Source organism: Lemur catta, chromosome X, assembly GCF_020740605.2.
Source record: "Lemur catta isolate mLemCat1 chromosome X, mLemCat1.pri, whole genome shotgun sequence".
NCBI lineage: Eukaryota > Metazoa > Chordata > Mammalia > Primates > Lemuridae > Lemur > Lemur catta.
This window is the reverse complement of record NC_059155.1, coordinates 56,298,604-56,320,115: the sequence shown is the minus strand read 5'-3', so window position 1 is coordinate 56,320,115 and position 21,512 is coordinate 56,298,604. Positions and strand designations below refer to the sequence as shown.

The window sequence follows — 21,512 nt, the reverse complement described above, 5'->3', positions numbered from 1 at the left end:
TTTTATTATATTAATAGCAGCCCTAGTGGACTAAGACAATGTGGCAACAGTATGTAAAAAAAAGTCAGTATTTTAATAGTGCATTTGAAGAGTTACATATTCATCTGTGTCTCTGGAATATAAGATACAATGCTAGGAAATGAGGATCATAAAAATATATCAAATAGGAAAGCAAAGGGCATGCTGAGATGTGATTTCATTTTGAAAACAATGAAGAACCATATACTAATTTTGAGGAAAGCATAAACATGACCTAAAACATTGTTAGAATAATATAAACAACAAGGGAGAGAAAGGTACACATAAAATAGATTAACTAAGAGGATGTATCCACATGTTTTATTTAGTGATCATATAAAAGAGATAAAGAAGAAGAGAGAACAAGAATTATTGACAGTTTGCAGGTGTGCTTTTGGCTTGTTTCTGACAGGAGGATAGCAGAGCCATTATGAAGGCACAAGTCTTTTTAAAGTTCTTTCAAGTGAAATTTAATTTACATAGAATGAAATGCATGGCTATTACATGTTGGATAAATTTTGACAAAATCCCTATATCCCATAAACCCATTTGCATATCACATATAGATCATTTCCATCACCTAGAAATGCCCCTTCCTATTCAATCCTGCTACATTACCACCCTCTAACCTACAGTGCTAAAGACCACCACTATTCTAATTTCTTTCACCACAGACTGGTTTTGCTTGTCCTAGATGTTAATGATTTACTGTCTCTCCATTCATGAATAAGGAACGCCTTTCCATTTATTTAGATTTTCTTTCATTTCTTTCAATAATGCTTTGTGGTTTTCAGTACACAAGTCTTATACTTTTCGTTAAATTTATTTCTAAATATTTTATTCCTTTAGATGCTATTATAAATGAAATTGCTTTTAAATTCCTTTTGTGTATTATTCATTGTTGTTATACAGAAAAACAACTGTACCTTTTATATTGATCTCTGCAACCTTGCTAAACTCAATGACTAATTCTAATAGTAATTTTATTTCTGGCTTCCTTAGTGTTTTTTATATACATGTTATGTGTGAATAGAGATAGTTTTACTTATCTATTTCTAATCTGGAGGCCTTTTATTTCTTTTTCTTAGCTAAATACATTAGCTAGAAACTCCAGTAAAATGTTAAATAGAAATGGCAAGACCAGACTTTGCTGCTTTCAGGCTGTCACCAAGAAGACTGATAGCAGTTGTGGGGGTTTGATAAAGTCTTTTTATCAAGTTGAGGAAGTGCCTTTGTTTTCCTAGTTTCTTGATTTTTTTTAAATTATGAAATGGTTGTGGATTTGTCAAATATGTTTTCTATGTCTACTGAAATGACATTAAATAATATGGTTTTTAAATTTGACTAATATAGTGTATTACACTGATTGATTTTTTTGTCTGTCAAACCAACCTTAGATTCCTAAAATAAGTTCCACTTGGTCTTTGTGCATAATTCTGTGTGTGTGTGTGTGTGTGTGTGTGTTCCTGCATTAGGTGTGTGTGTAATTTGTGAAGGATTTTTATGCTTACATTCATAAGGGATACTGGTCTGTAGTTTTGTTTATTTTTTTCTTCTGATGTTTTCTCTGATTTTGCAATTTGCTTAAAGCTGGGCTCATAAATTTAGTTAGGAAGTGTTTTCTCTTCTTCTATATTCTGGGCAATGTAGTGGAGCTGTAGTTTAATGTCTTCTTTAAATATTTGGTAGAATCCACTAGTTAGACCTGTGCCTTTTTCTGTTGAGATGCATCTGTTATTAATTCATTCTCTTTACTTGTTACAAATCTATTTAGATTTTCATTTTCTCCTTGAGGAAATTTCAGCAATTTGTGTCTTTCTGGAGATTTGTCCATTTCAAGTACGTTATCAAATTAATTGGCATGCTATTGTTTGCACTATTCCACATAACCTTTTTATTTCTGAAAGGTTGTACTAACATCCTATATTTCATTTTTAATTTTTGTAATTTGTACCTTTTCTATTTTTTCTTAGGCTAGTAAAGGTTTGCCAATTTTGTTAATCTTTTCATAGAACCAACTTGTAGTTTTGTTGACTTTCCCTATTATTTCCTTTTCTCTTTTTATTTATATCACTCTAATAATCCTTATTTCCTTCCTTTTGCCTGTTTGGGGTTAGTTTATCCTTCTTTTTTCTTTGTCTTAACATGAACATTTACACTGCTTGAGAACTTTCCTCTTTGTTAATACAAGCATTTGTAGCTATCTATTTGCTTCTAAGAGCTGATTTAGCTGCATCTTGCAAAAGTTAGGACCTTGGGTTTATTTTACTCATAGCAAAGTGTTTTCTAATTTCCCTTAGGATTTCTTCCTTTATTTTTCTTTTCTATTTTTCCTTTTTATTTCAGAATATTATGGGGTACAAATGTTTTGGTTACACGGATCACTTTTGTACTGCTTGAGTCAAAGTTATAAGTCTGTCCATCACCCAGATAGTGTACATTGTACATGTCAGGTATGATTTCATGAACTCTTGGAAAGCATTTTCTGCATCCTGCTGGTTGTGAAAGCATTTTCTTTGCAAAAAGTTGTCAGGATGCTGGAAGAAGTGGTAGTCGGTTGGCGGGAGGCCAGGTGAATATGGCAGATGAGGCAAAACTTCCTAGTCCAATTTGTTCAACTTTTGAAGTATTAGTTGTGTGATGTGTGGTCGGGCATTGTCATGGAGAAGAATCGGGCGCTTTCTGTTCACCAATGCCGGCTGCAGGAGTTACAGTTTTCGGTGCATCTCATTGATTTGCTGAGCAAACTTCTCAGATGTAATGGTTTTGCTGGGATTCAGAAAGCTGTAGTGGATGAGACTGGCAGCAGACCACCAAACAGTGACCATGACCTTTTTTTGGTGCAAGTTTGGATTTGGGAAGTGCTTTGGAGCTTCTTCTCGGTCCAATCACTGAGCTGGTCATTTGCAGGTTGTTATATAAAATCCACTTTTCATTGCACTTCACAATCCAATCAAGAAATGGTTTGTTGCTGTTGCATACAATAAGAGAAGACGACACTTCAAATCAATGATTTTTTTTATTTTTGGTCAGCTCACGAGGCACCCACTTATTGAGCTTTTTCACCAATCCAATTTGCTTCAAATGCCAAACAACTGTAGAATGGTCAACTTTGAGTTCTCTGGCAGCATCTCCTGTAGTTGTAAGAGGATCACCTTCAATGATTGCTCTCAGTTGGTCATTGTCAACTTCCGATGGCTGGCCACTGCGCTCCTCATCTTCAAGGCTCTCATCTCCTTTGCAAAACTTCTTGAACCACCACTGCACTGTACATTAGTTAGCAGTTCCTGGGCCAAATGTGTAGTTGATGTTATGAGTTGTCTCCGCTGCTTTACAACCCATTTTGAACTTGAATAAGAAAATCACTCAACTTTGCTATTTGTCTAACATCATTTCCATATTCTAAAATAAATGTCAAATAAACAGCAAGCAATAAGTCATTAGCAAAAAAACATAAAGTGAGAAATGTGCATTAAAATGATGTATGATATAACCACATTTAAGAATCTATTTCAATATCAAATGGCAAATTTCAACAATGCTAAAACCGCAATTACTTTTGCACCAGCCTAACATTTCTGAACCTCAGTGACTAATGGGGATGTTGATGAGCTGAGTCTGGCAGGTTTTTTTGTCTCTAGGTTGTCTTCTCTAGGTGGTGATAGGGTGGAGATACCTGCTAGAAGTACAATGAGGCGTGAATGGATAATGTGGTCAGATATCATCTTGCATACTTCTTATCTCCCAGGTCCTCCCTTCACCCTCCTACCCATCCTATCTCCTTCCTCATTTATTAATACATCTGCCACAGGGAACTCAAAGATGTTTAGGGAAACTTTAGATGAAATTTCTCCAAAAGTAGATTTGATATGAGGCCAACAAGATAATTTCTGAACCGAAATATTTTTCAGAGAACACACTTTGATTAAGAAACAATGGTATATTGCTTCTATTTTTTTTCTCCCACACAGTAAAAAGCATACTTAGTCTTTAAAGTAGATGACAAAGTCCTTGAATCCAGAGATTGAAACTTGGGAGAAGGAAGAGGCTTAACTGAGGCTTCTGTATTTTGGCAAACTCCAGAATTTAGTGACTATGGAAGAGCTTAGTGGGGCTCTAATGATAGAGCCGATGGCTGAAGCATCATATAACATGCACAATGGATGGTCAGGCCCCCTTATACCATAGGAACTTTCAATCTGGTTTGAAAAAGAAGATCCAACACGTGACATTATCCAATATAATGAAAGGTGTTATAAACATTGAAGAACTTTCAAAAGTATGAACTAGAAATAGTAATTGCTATTGAAAAGTTCATAGTCTGGTGAGAGAGACAGGCCTCAAAAATAATAATACTTATGATAGAGGTATGGACAGTATCTGACAAGAACAGAGAGGAGGGAAAAAATAACTTTCTGAGGGCATCAGGAGCACTTGCAACAAGTTTAAGGACTGAGTTAGAGTTTATCAGTCATCAAAGCTCTGGAAATGATATTCCAGGAAGAAGGAACAGAATTTGCAAAAACTCAAGGGAACATATTTGACAAACATTTATTGAGAACTTTGTGTTCCCCAAATACTCCAAGGTTTGGGTTCTAGAGAAGAAATTAACATGACCTCTGTCCAGATCACTAAGGAATCCATGTACACTGGACTGGCGCAGAAAACATGCACAAACCAGTTCTCATCATTTGAAAAGGTACAATGACTCAAAGGATGCATGAGGAAGGCCATATTCTCAACCAGTAAGTTTTCCTACAGGGGTAGTCAGTGCAGTGGTATAACCAGCTTTTTAAATGCAGAAATTAAATTTTGTCCATACATCCAGAAGAAATTGGGCTACAGAAGATGACCTCACATTGACAAAATCTACCAATATTATACCCATGTACTATACAAAATGAATTCAGGAGCTACATTTGGATGAACCATTTAAAATTTTAAGACATATTTAATCATTTTATAATGTGATATATTTTGCTTCACTTAAATTTGTTTTTACAGCCACCTGCCATTTATGACAAATGATGCTGGATTCCCACTATGGTATACTACAAAGTTTCCCTTGACAATATAGTTATTGATGTAAAATAATTTTGCTCAAAGAAAAATGTTATGTTTTCTAAACAAAACAATGAAGATATCTTGTAAGATTAATAAATTAAAATTCTAAGCAAAAGTATAAGAAATGCAAGTGACGTATTTATGTAGACTGAATACATTTGGTATTAATATTATACTAGTTTTACCATGATCCAACATGGCAAAAACCGAAGAGGTGGTTAACAGGTGATTACTGAAGTAAAAACAGACTCTGTTTTTCTCCCACAGTCCAATGAATGCATCAGACACTCAGCTTCAGTTGTTCCCATGGCAACTGGGACTAATGGTCTAAGGACTAAGGATGAGACAAAGAGAAACACAGGGAAATGCGTGCTCTGTCTTCCTCTGAGGTTCACAGCTCCTATTCAGGGATTAAAAAGGACATTTTCTTTCATTCTACCCTGCTCTCCCCTCACTGCTTGGTGGACGAGGACAGAAAGGCAGGGGGTTCAATATGATTCTGGAATTTCTACAACCACACAATGCACCTGCTTGGATTGGAGATAGAGGCTTTCTTGTCCCTGAGGCACCTTCTTACCCAAAATTTGTTTTACTTCCAAAGCATGGCCACGAAATCTAGGAATCCTTCCATCCCAACTCCCTCCCTCTGTTCTCCACCCTCCAGCCTGCATTATAGTATGAGAGTTTTCCAGCAACCTCAATTTTATGGCACAAAAGTAAGCTCCAGGCCAATTTCAGAAATGCCGTCCCCAGAAGAGTTCTCTGATCCTCACTGGCAGAGTCACACAGGACAGACCCCCCTCTGTCCTCTCCTCTATGCCCTGGGTGACCCCTGCCCACACCATGGGACCAATTTGTAAGATCCCCACTTCCTGCCCCACCCCTGTTCTACCAGGGCCTTGGGAGACTCAGAGATGGGATATTTCTTTTTTTTTTTTTCAAAATATTAAGTGGGTACAAATGTTTTTGGTTACATGGATCACTTTTATAATGCTTGAGTCATGACTACAAGTGTGCCCATCACCCAAATATTGCTCATTGCACCCAGAGATTTATGATAGTCTATAGCTTTTGGAAAACAGCCAATCTAATGAGGGGCCTCTTCTCTGTCCACTTTCCCTGAGTAGCCAACATTTCAGAGGTGGGACAAACATGGTACAAGGCAGGATGTGAGATGTCCCACAGCATCCATTTGTGAATTTGTGAAGAAAGAAAACACAAAACCTGCTCCTAGGTCCCTAACTTCTACAACCTTCATTTCCATTATTCCAGCATGTCTCTGAAAGTCCAATTATCCAGACCCACTCTCATTTCCTGGGACCCAACTGCCCACCATTTCCCATGTCCTGCAAACCCTCAGTCCAAAGAATCCAAGTAACTTCATCTTCCCTCCAACTGAACAACCCACACCCATAGCCAGGCCCTACACTGGGAGGAACCATGCTAATGTTTGCCCATCTTCCTGACATCCAGGGTCTTTTTGAGATGCCCAGTCTGCTTTTAGAAAGGCAAAGTGTCTCACACCCACTCCTGAGTATCCCCCTGCCAGTGTCTCCTCTGTGGTTCACACTCCTCTCAGGGGGATCCCAGATCCACGTGAGTGCTGGTCTCTCTCTGGATGACCAGGACCAGTTTCCCAAGGACAGGGACCAATGAGGAATGCTGATGCAAGGGAGGCAGTGCTTCCCTTGACTGCTCTATTTCTTACATCCCCCAAAATACCACTCACAAGACTATTGACTATACATGACTTCAATAGAGGATGAAAAATTACTAGATAAAATTATAATGTGCAACAAAACTATAGGAAATGATGGCTAAATATGGTTAGAGTCCAAGAAGAATCACTCATCCTCTGCTTCCCACAAAATACATAAGGCCTTCTGGGGAGATTCCACTTGGGGTTAATACCTGTTTATAGCTTTTCTTCTGTTTTGGGGAGTGCCTTTTTCTCCCCCTGAAAAGAAGAAAGTCCCCTTCCTTAATTTGCTTCATTTGAGGGATTTCTTTTTTTCCTAACAATGTGATATATCCACATCTTCACCTTGCTCTGAACACACACAGACATTCACATAAACACCAAGAACTATGGTGGTACACAGCATGGTATACTATGGTACACGGTAATCCAAATCTGATACATTTTGCAAAATTTGAATTTGTCAGTCCATAGTAAACTCCATTACTCAGCTTGGATCTCAATGTGCTTCAAACCTCATTCCCTCACGCTCTGGATATCTCTGCCTTGACAATCCCTCATTCTCAATTTGGCTATCCACAGGGATGTAGGTTATCAGCATGTCTTTAACTAAGAATATAAAACTCAGGGCATCTCCAGTTGATCTAGTCTTTACTTCTCACACCTTTAAAGTTTTAATTCCCATAGATAGATCATTGCCATTTCTCTTGCATCTTCAAATTGTCCTACTCCAGTGGTTACTCACATCAGCATACATTTATGCTCCACTGTCCTCTATTTAAACAAATACCTTTCCTTGATGATACTTCCCTACCAGCTATTCCGTCTTATCTCCTGCCCTTCACAGCAAACCTTTTCTGGTAAGTTGTTGAAATGGGTTGTCACCACTCTCTCATCTCCACATGCAATGTCTTGTATCCCCTTCTCCTCTAGACACGCTTTTTCATGGTCTTTAAAAAATAATGTAAAGGCAGTACTAAGAGAGAAGTTTATAGTGATAAAAACTACATTAAAAAAGAAGAAAAGTATTAAATAAACCTAACATTACACCTGAAAGAACTAGAAAAAGATGAAAAAACGAAGCTCAAAATTAGCGGAAGAAAGAAAATAATAAAGATTACAGCAGATATAAGTCAAACAGAGAATAAGTCAAATAGAAAAACAGTAAATAAAATCATCAAACCTAGGGGTTGGTTTCATGAAAAGATCCACAAAATTGACAAACTCTTAGCTGGACCAACTAAGAAAAAAGAGAGAGAAGACACAAATAAATAAAATCAGAAATGAAAAGATAAGAATTACATTCTTGTGATACTTCACTTAGAAGAATGGCCTCTAGTTCCATACAGGTTAATACAAGAGGTATTAGTTCACCACTTTTTATGGCTGAGTAGTACTCCATGGTATACATATACATTTTATTAATCCATTCATGTGCTGATGGGCACTTGGGTAGTTTCCACATCTTTGCAATTATGAATTGTGCTACTATAAACATTCCAGCCTGGGTGTCTTTTTTATAGAATGTCTTTTTTTCCTTTGGGTAAATACCCGGTAGTGGGATTGCTGGATCAAATGGTACTTCTATTAATACTTTTAGTTCTTTGAGATATCTCCATACTACTGTCCATACAGGTTGTACTAGTTTACAGTCCCACCAGCAGTGTGTAAGTGTTCCCATCTCTCTGCATCCACACCAGCATTTGTTGTTTTGGGACTTTTTGATAAAGGCTGTTCTCACTGGTATTAAGTCATTTCTCATTGTGGTTTTGAGTTGCATTTTCCTGATGATTAGAGATGTTGAGTATTTTTTCATAAGTTTGTTGGCCATTAGTCTATCTTCTGAAAAGTTTCTGTTTATGTCTTTTGCCCACTTTTTTATGAGGATGTTTTGTCTCCATAACCTTGGAGTATCAAATGTTTCTTCTTTAATTACTCTATTCCTTGAATTTATTTTTAAATTTTTGATATAATTTAACTTACAGAAAAGTTACAAGAACAACACAAAAAAAGACCCATATGCATGCCTTCCAGGTTCCCCAAATTTTAACGTTATGCTATTTCCTATATTATTCTCCACCTCTCTAATTCTCTATATATCTAGCCACATAATTTTTTTCTGAAGCCTTTAAGAGTAAGTTGCAGGCAGGGCACAATGGCTCACGCCTGTAATCCTAGCACTCTGGGAGGCCGAGGCAGGAGGATCGCTCGAGGTCAGGAGTTCGAGACCAGCCTGAGCAAGAGCGAGACCCCGTCTCTACTAAAAATAGAAATGATTTGGACAGCTAAAAAATTATATATATATAAAAAAACTTAGCTGGGCATGGTGGCGCATGCCTGTAGACCCAGCTACACAGGAGGCTGAAGCAGAAGGATGGCTTAAGCCCAGGAGTTTGAGGTTGCTGTGAGCTAGGCTGACACAATGGCACTCTAGCCCAGGCAACAGAGCGAGACTCTGTCTCAAAAAAAAAAAAAAAAAAAAGAGTAAGTTGCAAACATAATGTCCCTTTATCTCTAAATACATTACTGTGTATTTCCTTAAAAACTATGAAATTCTCTTTCATAATCACAGTTCAGTTACAAAAATCAAACAACTAATATTGATGTATATCATCTAATTATAGAGCTTATATTTTATAAATTCAAATGAATCTATTTTTTATGGCCTCTGTATTTTCAGTCTGAGTTGGAAAGCCTTTCATTACACATAGGTTAAGGAGGAATTTACATATGTTCCTCTGGTATTTGTATGATTTCATATTTTTACATGTAAATCCTTGGTCTATTTGGAATTTCTTTTTTTTTTTTTTTTAAAGAGGCAAAGAGCATGGCACTCGGCCCCCACCATGGGGGCCAGTGGATCCCTCCCCCCACACTTGGAATTTATTCTTGTGTATAGCCTCAGGTATGGATTTAATTTTCTCTTTAGTAAAACCAGTCATCCCAACACTATTTATCAAACAGTTGATCTTCTATCAAGCCATTTGAAATGCCAACTGTATCACATACTGAAGTTTTACACATACTTTTATTTATTGATTGAAATTCTCTTCTGTTCCACTGGTCTTTCATTTCATGCATCAGTGCTACAATACTTCTTTGGTTTTATTGTTGTTGTTCATTGGACTTAGTGAGAAGTAGCACTACAGTTTTAATTATAGAGGCTTTATAGTGTGTTTTATGTCTTTAAAGTCTTAAAAGACTAGACCACCCTCTTTTGTGGCTTTTTCTTTCTTTCTTTTTAAAGATGGGGTCTCACTATGTTGTCCAGGCTAGATTCGAAATTCTGGGCTCAAGTGATCTTCCCACCTCAGCCTTCCAAGTAGCTGGGACTACAGGCATGCATTACCATGCCCAGCTGTAGCTTTTTGTTTTGTAGTGTTTTCTTGGGTATTCTTGCATGTTTATTTTACCATATGAAATTTAATATCAAAATGCCTGGCTCCATTGAAATGCTGATTGATATTTTTATTGAGATTGAGTGAAATTTATTAACTTAAAGAAAAAGTATAAATTTATTACATTGAATAATCCTATCCATGAACAACTGAAGTCTTTCCATTTGTTCAAGTTTGTGTCTTTCACAAGCACTAACATTTTTTTCTAAATAAATTTAAAATATATTCCTAAGTACCTTATCATCATCTTTTTCTATTTTAAATGGATTTATTCTATAGAATTATAATCTCTAACTAGTGTTTGTTTCTATAAAGACCATTAAGATCTATATGGTAAATTCTATCCTATTTATTGTATTGAATTGTTTCTTGTTTGAGTAACCTTTATCCTTGATTCTCTTGGGTTTTCCAGGTACATGATCATATCATCTGCAAATAGAGGTAGTTTTAATTCTGAGTTCTTATGCTTCCGATTAATTATTTTTTTCTTTTTATTTCAGCATATTATGGGGGTACAAATGTTTAGGTTAAGTATATTGCCCTTGCCCCACCCAAGTCAGAACTTCAAGCCTGTCCATCCCCCAGACGGTGTGCACTGCACCCATAATGTGTGTATATACCCATCCCCTCCTCCTCGCTTCCATATGCCTGACACCCAATGAATGTTATTACTATATGTGCACTTAAGTGTTGATCAGTTAAAACCAATTTGATGGTGAGTACATGTGGTGCTTGTTTTTCCATTCTTGTGACACTTCACTTAGTAGAATGGGCTCCAGCTCTATCCAGGATAATACAAGAGGTGCTAGATCAGCACTGTTTTTTGTGGCTGAGTAGAACTCCATGGTATACATATACCACATTTTATTAATCCACTCATGTATTGATGGGCGCTGGGGTTGTTTCCACTTCTTTGCAATTGTGAATTGTGCTGCTATAAACATTCTAGTCCATATGTCTTTTTTTGCTTCTAATTAATTTAACTAATTGCATTGGTTAATACCTCCAGGACAATGATAAACAGTCGTGGAGATAGAAGGCATCCTTGCCTTTGTCCTGATCTCTTAATGTATTAATGTGACATGTATTTAGTGTTTTATCATTAAGAAAGATGAAGGGTTTAGTATGAAGATTGCATGTGTGTGTCTGTGTGATATACAACATGACTGAGTGCTATCTATCTGTATGATTCTTTTTGGTACTACCTTATCAAGTTTAAGCATCAGTGTTTTAGTTGCTTCATAAACACACTTATGAGGTTTCCCTTAATTTTCAAAGCTCTGGAACAGTTAATGGAGCATTGGGACTATCTGGTTTTTGAACACTGGGAAAATCGCCCTTTGAAACCATCTAGGCTTGGTGCTTTTAATGAGATAATTATAAATTTATCTTTTATTCTTTCTACGGAAATTAGTCTGTTTAAGCTTTCCATCTCTAATGGAGTCAATTTTGATAAACAATGTTTTCCTAAGGAATTATACATTTCATCTGTCTATAATCCATAGAGCAATATAAATATTTTATGATTTTTAAAAAGTATGCCTGTCTTAACTATTATCCCTTATAGTTTAGATTGTATATTTGTAATTTCCCTGCTTTTATTAATGAAGTTAGCTAGTGTATCATCTATTTTACTTTTTCCAGAAATCGATGGTTTTGATTTATTAATTAGTTCTAACATTTATCTCTCTTCTAAATCATTACTTTCTCCTTTTTTCTTTATAGTTTCCTTCCTTGTGCTTTCTTTTACTTTATTTTGCAGCTTTGTTTTTAGCTTTTTGAGGTAGAAATTCAATTAATTTATTTTCTTTTTTTTTTTTTTTTTTTTTTGAGACAGAGTCTCGCTTTGATTCCCGGGCTACAGTGAGTGCCATGGCATCAGCCTAGCTCACAGCAACCTCAAACTCCTGGGCTTAAGCGATCCTACTGCCTCAGCCTCCCAAGTAGCTGGGACTACAGGCATGCGCCACCATGCCCAGCTAATTTTTTCTATATATATTTTTAGTTGGCCAGATACTTTCTTTCTATTTTTAGTAGAGACGCAGTCTCGCTCTTGCTCAGGCTGGTCTCGAACTCCTGACCTTGAGCGACCCACCCGCCTCGGCCTCCCAGAGTGCTAGGATTACAGGCGTGAGCCACCGTGCCCGGCCATTCTTTTATTTTTATTGATGAAAATGTCTAAGACTATGACACTTTTTTCTGTGATCACAGTTTTAAATGTATGTCACAGATTCCCATATGCCGTGTTTTTTCATTATTTTTTGTTTCAAAATCCTAACATTTTTGTTTGCATTTCCCATTTTACCTGAGAGTTTTATAAATAGACTTTAAAAAAAAAATTCCAGGTGGAAGGTTGTATGTGCTTTATCATTTTATTTATAATTTTTAGTTTTATTAAATTGTAATCAGGTAGTATGGTTTGTAATATTTCTACTTTGAGGAATAAAATAAGGTTTTATATGTAACCTAATGAAGATGTTTAAGCAAAGCCCAAATGGCCAAAAAGTTTTTTTACGTTTATATATGTGTGTATGCAAGCTATGAAGGATAAAAATTGATAAATATTCTATTTTATTATTTACAGCTAACATGAAGAATTTCTGTTCATCAAAAGATACTAGTAAGACAGTGAAAATGCAAGCCATAGTGTAGCATACACTATTTGCGATACATATGCATATCTCCAAAAAAATTCTTTTACTTAGGATGTGTAAAGAACACTACAAATCAATACAAACAAAACAGACAAATTGGCACAGAAAAATGGCAAAAGTATAGAAGAGGCACTGCACAAAAGAAGATTCCAAATAGCTAAAAAATATGTAACAACAAGCTTGACATCATTAGGCATCAGGAAATTAAACCTATAATGACATTGCCACTATGTGCTAACTTGAGTGGCTAAAATGGAAAAAAAATAATGCCAAATTTTGGTGATTGTGGAGAAACACGAACTGTAATACACAGCTGATGGGAGTGTAAATTGATATGACGATTTGGAAGTCTCTTTAGTAACATATAATAAACCTGGAAGTATGAAATGTCCTATGATCTAGTAGTTTCACATCTAGGTAAATAGGGAAATCCTTATACATGAGTATAATTATCACCAAAAATATGTAGAAGATTGTTTATACAGCACAATACATAATATCCCAAACAAAAACATCTACCCAAATGTCCATAATAGATACAATTAATGAATAAATTTTGCTGTAGTCATATGATGGAATACAATGTAGCAATATAGTAACTGAATAAATACCATACCCAAGAGCATGAATAAAACACAAGAAAATTATGTTGAGCTAAAGAAGGCAAACACAAGACTCCATACTGTATGATTCTACTTACAGAAATTTAACATCAGACAAAAGCAGACCATGGTGCTGGAGGTGAGGACTGTGGTTATCCTGCATGAGTGAGAGCGAGACGATTGGAAAGGCGGGTAAGGGGAGGCTTGCAGGGAGTTATGCAATACACTACCTTTTGATCTGAGTGCTCATTACATATGTGTGTTCACTTTGTGAAATTTCATGGAGCAGTACACTCATTTCTATACCTTTCTATATTTTATACTTTAATGACTAAGTATATGTGAAAAAAATCTAGAGACAGAGGAGAGTGTAGCAGAAGTACAAAGGGCCTATCCTCCTGAAATTTCATCTCTCAAAGCGAAGAGTCTCCTAACCTTGTATAAATTTTAGCATGCCACTAAAAATAATTGTGGTTCCAAACCTGTATTGTTTTTTAAATTCTCTTAGCTTAACTTTGGAGGAATCTTTTAGGAACCAATATCTTTTCAGTTAAAGAAATCATTAACCAAAGAGTCCCCTCATTCTTGTTCCCCTTCCCTTTATTTTATCGTAGTCTAGTAAAACGAAATCTAATACTTTTAAAATGTGAATAGCATGTATGCTATAAGCTCATCGTTGTAAAATTTATTTCTGTAAAGTTACCTCTCTTTCTTGCTATCCACCTACTAGCCTATGCATTTATTTCATAAGTGAATAAAAAGATGTTTTTATGTAATGACTTTGACCCAGTTAGGACTAATTTTGGATGCTGCAATTTGATATAATTTATTACATCTGCCTTCATATTTTCTTGCAGTGCTTGATTTTTTAAACAATGAAAATGTTATAATAAATTTATGAAGTCACTATCCTTCATGTTTAAAGTTATATATTCCTCACCCTGCTATATTTTGTGAATGTAACTATATGTTGTCAATTAAAACATGTGGTCAATGCTGTGATTAAAACTTTAAAATATGTTAGAGTTTGTTGCTTTATTTTCTAATGAAAATTCCCTTTTGTGAATTCATATGTTTTTGTCAACAGTCCCACATTTTAAGTTTTCAGATTTGATATATTTGAGATTTTAACAGCAAAATTGTTTTTTACACATGGCCTACTTTTTCTATGATCAGACCAGTTTCTATCCATGGTTTCAGGTCATTGGGTGTGGGAGCAGGTTTCTCTTTCCAATGTTCCTCATCCCAGGGAAAACTCTCTTCTAAACCCTTTCCTCACTCCTCCCTTGGACGAGGGAAGACTGATGGGAAGGGTCAGATTTAGGAGCACTATGAGCAATATCACCTTGGACTGTGAGGTATCACCCATGCATGTCGGACATGTCCACGCTCTTCTGTCTATTACACTACCAAAGCAGTAAGCTGAGCCAGTGCCTGCCTGTGAAGGCTGGGCTCGCATTATTCCCTTTTCTTTTCTTCTCATTAGAAATTTTGGGCCATCATTCCTGCACACTAAGAGTCAGCTGGTGGAAAGATGTGGAATTAGAGAGTGGAAGAGATCCCGCTTCCTGCTTGAGCCTGAGCCTGTACTTCAACCCAACTTGGTCTGAGGGCTGTGCATTGAGGGGTCGTGGAAACTGGCCCGATAAATAAACATTCCAGGTCCTTGTGTGTATGTCTCCTTTAGGGAAAGTGCTAGGAGGGGGCAGAGCAGCAGTGTAAGGTAGGAGTGGGGCATTCTTGTGTCCTCTGGACAAATACTAGCTCCACACTGTCAGATTCTCACCAGTAATGCCACACATTTGGCTGTCTCTCAGTCTACTGCAAATGGTGCAGATGGTGACCCACATTGAAATGTCACACGTACCCATTCAGATATTCATGCCCTCAGCTGTTGCCATGCCCTCATCCAGACATCAGCACTTGGTGTTTTAAGCCATGGTTGGCGGACTCCATATGTGAAAAGATAAGGTAAATGTCTATCGACGGGAGGACAGTCAAGGCCTCCTGAATCCCAGTGGTTCCCCCACACCTGTCCTTTGCCTCAGGGACTCATGAAACAACCTCAGGTACCAGGAACCCAGTGTTCTGGTTCTTAAACTGGTCTCACAGAAAGCAGGTTGTCCTCACTTTGGCCTCATATTATCTCGTAGAACTTCGAACTCTACATTTAGATGATCCAAATTGCAAACACACCCCATGGCTGACTCACTGGCTTCTGCTATTTCTCAGTTAGAATTGGCTATTTCAGGTCCTCTTCAGTATGTACTCCACCATATCTAACAAATCATTGTCTTTCATTGCATATAATGTTATTTTATGTACCTCACATTTTACAATTGCCTTCATATAGACAACACGTATCACTACTGCTCTTTTAAGAAATGTCTTTCGGCTATCACTAAGTCGTATATTTGAAATTTTCTCCTTTCTTAGAGGTAGTCCAGATGTCCTCCATCATCACTACCACTTACATATATATAGCAAGAGAGAGAGACAGAGACAGAGACAGAGACCAAGAGAGACAGAAATAGATCGAGAGAAAGCTATATTTTCCTTGTACAAAAATCTCACACGGACCAATATCAACTATGAATAGAGTCAAAATACGATGAGATAAGCTTCTTTTTGGTGATCAGTTTCCAAGTATCCCTCCACATGAACAGGTGGTGTCTTCTCTATAGTCTCTATAATCCGTCCTAAGCAACAGTTCGTCCACCACTGGAAAATCAATTCTCTGTTCCCATAGGGTCTGGTCATGCTTGCATTCCTCTGCCATCCCAAAATAAATCCACTACTGAGATCACACTCATATCACATGGTGCCATCACTCAAACTGAACCCTAGTGAAATGATCATACATTAAGGATCCCTAAAACATGTTCAGAAAAGGGGAATGAAAGACCTCATAGCAAATTTAAGATAGACATGGTAAAGTAGTTTCAGGGCAAAACACTTTCAGGGTGGGAGGAACTATTCTATTTAAGTTCATCTGAATATTGCAAGAAAGACTTGGCTGCAAGACTCAGTATTAGACTGTGTTAATAATACTGACTCATGGTGAATTATAACATACAACTTAAGAAACATTGACAACATACTGCCACTTATTTTATTAACACTCACCTTGGTGTTTAATGGTCATAGTTGATAATATTTACTTGTGCCAGGGGACTAATATGTTCATGGATCCTGAATATTAAGTTCCCTGTTTAGTAGATCTATTTTTATCTAACAAATTAAAAACACCAGCATGAATAATTTTGCCTAAGAGAGAGGATTCAATAACATTCCAGTGTTCCAGAAAGGGGTATGGATATTTCATCATGAAATATTCAAAAGACTTAAGTGCTAATATTATATAGACCTACTTTTAAAATTCATATTTGCCTTCCCTCAATTATTTTGAGCCTCATTTTATACACTGAGGGCAAATGGAAGCATATAACTTATCTAAGAGAACTCCTTATTTCCTAATACACAACATTTGTGGATAACTAAGGACTACAGTAACAGTGCCTGAGTTGCATCTGTTCATTAATATTTCATTTAAACTAATTGGGAAATAGCTGCCATTAATATTACACTGTGTAGTATTATGCTGCACTATTAGCACTGCTTATTTCAGGATAGCTACACCTATCAACGATTTTGTGTATACTTATATTTATTTAGATTTACTAATAAATTTTCTAATAATTAAAAAAAGAAATGTTCAAAGATTCCCAAGAGAAACCTTTTAGTGATGACAAATGAAGTAGTTTATACTATTCGCTACATGAGAGAGGAGGTCTCCATTACTCTTGTCTCTTCCCTACAGTGTGATATTGTGAATTTTCTAAAAACATACTCCTGTCAAAATTCTTTCAAACATAACCTATATGATAAAGTGAAAATTTCTTGGCATGTGACTTTTTTTAACTTTATCTTTTAGAGCACTTTCAGGTTCACAGCGAAATTTAAAAGAAAGTACAGAATTCCCATACTTCCCCTGCCCACACACACTCAACAGCCTTCCCCACTATTAACATCCCCCACCAGAGTGGTATATTTGTCACAATCAATGAATCTACATTGACACAACATCATCACCCAAAATGCTAGGATTACAGGCCTGGGCTACTGCGCCCCTCCTATTTCTTTTCTTAATATTGAGTTTTAAGAATTATTGATATATTTTGGATAACAGTCCTTTGGTACTGCATCTAAAAAGTCATCACCAAACCCAAGGTATCTAGATTTTTATTGTCCTGAAAGTGTCATTCACAGAACAGAAATTTTTAATTTTGCCTGGTTCCTGATCTTAGTGGGAAAGCTTCTAGTTTCTCACCATTAAGTATGATGTTAGCTGCAGGTTTTTGTATATGTTCTTTATCAAATTGAGGAAGTTCCCCGCTATTCCTAGTTTACTGAGAGTTTTTGTCATGAATGGGTGTTGGATTTTGTCAAATGCGTTTTCTGCATCTGTTCATATGATCATGTGATTTTTCTTTTTTAGCCTGTTAATGTGATGGATTATATTAATTGATTTTTAAATGTTGACTCAGTCTTATATTCCTGGGATAAATCTCACTTGCCCATGGTATATAATTCCTTTTATACATTGTTGGATTTCATTTGTAAAAATTCAGGATTTTTGCATCTGTATTTATGAGACATATGGTCTGTAATTTTCTTTTCTTGGAATGTCTTTGTCTAGCTTTGGTATCAGGGCAATAATGGCTTCACAGAATGAGTTATAAAGTATTCCTTATGCATCTACCTTCTAAAAGATATTGTAGATAACTGATATAATTTCTTCCTTAAATGTTCAGAAGAATTTACCAGAGAACTCATCTTGGCCTGGTGCTTTAGTTTTGGAAGGGTATTAATTATTATTTTTTTTAGTGGTAGATAGAAAAGAAATTTATTTAATGAAATTAGCTTATGAAATTGTGGGGCCTGGCAAGTCTGAACTTTGTAGGGCAGGCCAGCAGCCTGGAAATTCTTGAGAAGGACGTGACGCTATAGTCTTCAGGCAGAATTTCTTCTTCCTCAGGGAAACCTGTTTTACTTTCAAGGCCTTCCAATTGATTGGATGAGGCCCACCTAGATTATCAAGGATAATCTCCTTTACTTAAAGTCAACTGATTGTAGATGTTAACCACATCCACAAAATACCTTCATAGGAACATCTAGATTAGTGTTTAATTGAATAACTTGGTACTATAGTCTAGCTAAGTTACATAAAATTAACCATCACAATTATCTTACAGTTCTGTTTTTCTGTGGCAAATTTAAAATTGCAGATTGATTTCTCTCTAATATGCTTTTGTATTTCTCCCTCAGTTTATAAAATGGAATATGTCCTCAAAAAGTGGTTTTCTTTTTTATCCTAGTCATAAATATTTATTGAAAACCTACTCGTTTTTTTGACTTGTGGTCTTGTAATCCTTCCCACCATTCTACATTCCTTCTGGAGATGATGCGAGCCCACCTAGTGTATCTTTTATATGTGGTCTGTGTTTTGTTTTGTTTTGATTTTAATAGATTTAGGGGGTACAAGTGGTTTTTTGTTATATGGATGAATTGTATAGTGGTGAAGTCAGGGACTTTAGAGTACCTATCACTCAAATAGTGTACATGGTACCTGACAGGTAGTTTTTGATCCCTCACCCACTCCCACCCTCCCCCCTTCTGAGTCTCCCGAAGCAATTATACCATGCAGTATGATCATGTATACCCATCATTTAGCTCCCACTTATAAGTGAGAACATGTGCAATTTGTTTTTCCATTCCTGAGATACTTCACTTAGGATAATGGCTTCTAGTTCCATTCAAGTTGCTGCGGAATACATTATTTCATTCTTCTTTATGGCTGAATAGTATTCCATGGTGTATATACATACCACATTTTCTTCATCTACTCTTTAGTTCATAGGCACTTAGGATGCTTCCACATCTCTGCAATTGTGACTTGTGCTACCATAAACATACAAGTACACATTAGTCTGATATAACGACTTCTTTTCCTTTGGGTAGATATACAGTAATGGGATTACTGGATTGAATGATAGGTTGACTTTTAGTTCTTTATCTGCATACTGTTTTCCATAGAGATTGTACTAATTTACATTCCCACCAACAGTGTATAAAACATTCCCTTTCCACCACATCCACACCAATATTGACTGTTTTTTGACTTTTTATAATGGCCATTCTGACAGCGATATGGTGGTATCTCATTGTGGTTTTAATTTGCATTTCTCTGACAATTAGTAATGTTGAACATTTTTTCATATGTTTGTTGGCCGTTTGTATATCTTCTTTTGAAAAATGTCTGTATTTTGCCCCCTTTTTAGTGAGGTGGTTTTTTTCTTGTTCATTTGAGTTTCTTGTAGATTCTGGATATTACTCCTTTTTTGGATATATAGTTTGCAAATATTTTCTCCCATTCTGTAAGTTCTCTATTTACTCTGTTGATTATTTCTTTTGCTGTGTAGAAACTTTTTAGTTTACTTAAATTCCATTTACTTATTTTTATTTGTGTTGTATTTGCTTTTGGGATCTTAGTAATTAATTCTTTGCCTAGCCCAATGTCCAAAAGAGTTTTTCCTAAGTTTTCTTCTAGATTTTTATGGTGTCAGGTCTTACATTTAAGTCTTTAATCCATCTGGAGTTAATTTTTTTGTGAGAGATAGGAATCCAGTTTCACTCTTCTGTATGTGGTTCTCCAATTTTCCCAGCACCATTTATTGAATAGGGTGTTCTTTCCCCAGTGTATATTTTTGTCTACTTTGTCAACTGGAGACACTGAAAGATGTCTTCCTTGGAAGGGAGTCATTTTGTTTCTAATTGAGCAGTTTTAGGGGCTGCTTTGGTCCTGGCCAAAGCAATAAAACTGTAGGCCCAGTTACTTTTTACCCCAATATATGCAAGTATACTTTTCTATCTATGTTGTATTTGTGGAGGGCCTTTTGTTTCCCTCAAATTGTTTAAGTTGTAGTGCTATACAATTGTGCATGTAGTTTTGCCTTTGTTTTTCAGGCTATCCTCAAAATGCTGGGCTAATTGTTATATCTCATGGATGGGCATGGTCTGCTAGCCTGTTTTCTGCTTCTTAACAGCAGCTGATATTTAAGGCTTAGGCATATTAACATAAAAGGAGGCAATCTCAGCGGTGATGTTAGCATTAATGCCCAACCCTGAACACGCTTTAAAATTGTTGCTAAAAGGTCCTTATATTAGTAATTAGAGACAGATTCATCCTGCCCCTGTCAACAGGATTAGATTGTTCTCCAGTCATTGTGACAGGGGTAAACTTCAAGATGCCAAATAGAACATTTTCTTCTATCTCTAGGGCATCAGGGTTAGCTAAATCCTCATTTATGGTGACCTATTTGGGCTTGTCACACAAGGTTCTAGAATCTCCTAGTTCTACTAAAAGGTGTGCTAAACGATACAGATCTGGGAACCACTTCAGTCAGCCTCTTAGTTAGTGGGAAATCCTCTCAGAGTTTGCCAAGTAGTTGGAGGTCAGTTTTAACTTAGAGGACTAGAATCCCAAAGAATAGGGATAAAAATAAGCAATAGGACAGGTGGATTAGGAAGCCATTTCAGCTTTGTACCAAAAAGAGAAGTTATGCACGAAAAGATTTTTAGAATTGACTTCCTAAAAATAAAATTATCTATGCATTTGAAAACTACAAACACATATAAAAAGCAAAAACCAAGAAAAGTATTTCCAATGTATGTGACAGAATGGACAGAAAAGAGGAGGGAGTCAATATCTTTACATATAACTGTTAAAATCAATAAGGTAATTTTTTAAATCACCCAGCCCAAAATGTCAATATGGTAATTATTTTTAAAAATATTAATAAATGTTAGTTAGAGTATGAAAAACCAAGAATTCTTATAGAATGTCAGTGGCAATACAAATGGGTATTATGTTCCTTGCAACATGCACCAAGAAATTAAAAAGCATTCACACCTTTCAAGTCAGTAAATCTACTTCTGGAAATCTATTCAAAATAATCAGAGCTAGGCATACCTGTAGTCCCAGCTACTTGGGAGGCTGGGGCAGGAGGATCGCTTG

The 21,512-nt window shown here is 36.3% G+C and overlaps 2 long non-coding RNA genes across 2 annotated transcripts in view; both read right to left on the bottom strand.

The window, feature by feature from the left end:
• LOC123628525 overlaps nt 1-21,508 on the bottom strand; it is a 31,201-nt gene extending 9,693 nt beyond the window's left edge. Inside the window, exon 1 of the long non-coding RNA XR_006731682.1 lies at nt 21,468-21,508. This is a non-coding gene — a long non-coding RNA (uncharacterized LOC123628525). The remainder of the gene's footprint in view (nt 1-21,467) is intronic.
• LOC123628526 lies at nt 3,410-13,583 on the bottom strand. The gene is made up of 3 exons (XR_006731683.1): nt 13,534-13,583; nt 7,965-8,021; nt 3,410-3,420 (listed from the first exon to the last, which is right to left on the bottom strand). It is a non-coding gene; the product is annotated as an uncharacterized LOC123628526 (long non-coding RNA).
• Nucleotides 21,509-21,512: the final 4 nt, after the last annotated feature.